Genomic DNA, 318 nt, shown 5'->3' with positions numbered 1-318 from the left:
GCTGTAAGTGCTGTTATGCGTTTTGTCCTATAATTTTTGTTTTAATCCCAACCCATTGTCCCCCGGTAGGCCGTCATTGTAAATAAGAATTTGTTCTTAACTGACTTGCCTAGTTAAATAAAACAATACAAAAATGGATCTGTGATTGGTTCTCATGCAATAGATAGACAGACAGTAGATCTGTGATTGGTTCCCATGCAATAGATAGACAGACAGTAGATCTGTGATTGGTTCCAATGCAATAGATAAGACAGACAGTCAATCTGTGATTGGTTTCCATGCAATAGATAGGGACAAACAGTAGATCTTGATTGGTTC

Source organism: Salvelinus sp. IW2-2015, unplaced genomic scaffold, assembly GCF_002910315.2.
Source record: "Salvelinus sp. IW2-2015 unplaced genomic scaffold, ASM291031v2 Un_scaffold2834, whole genome shotgun sequence".
In the NCBI taxonomy this organism is placed as follows: domain Eukaryota; kingdom Metazoa; phylum Chordata; class Actinopteri; order Salmoniformes; family Salmonidae; genus Salvelinus; species Salvelinus sp. IW2-2015.
Note: the sequence above shows the minus strand (reverse complement) of the source record.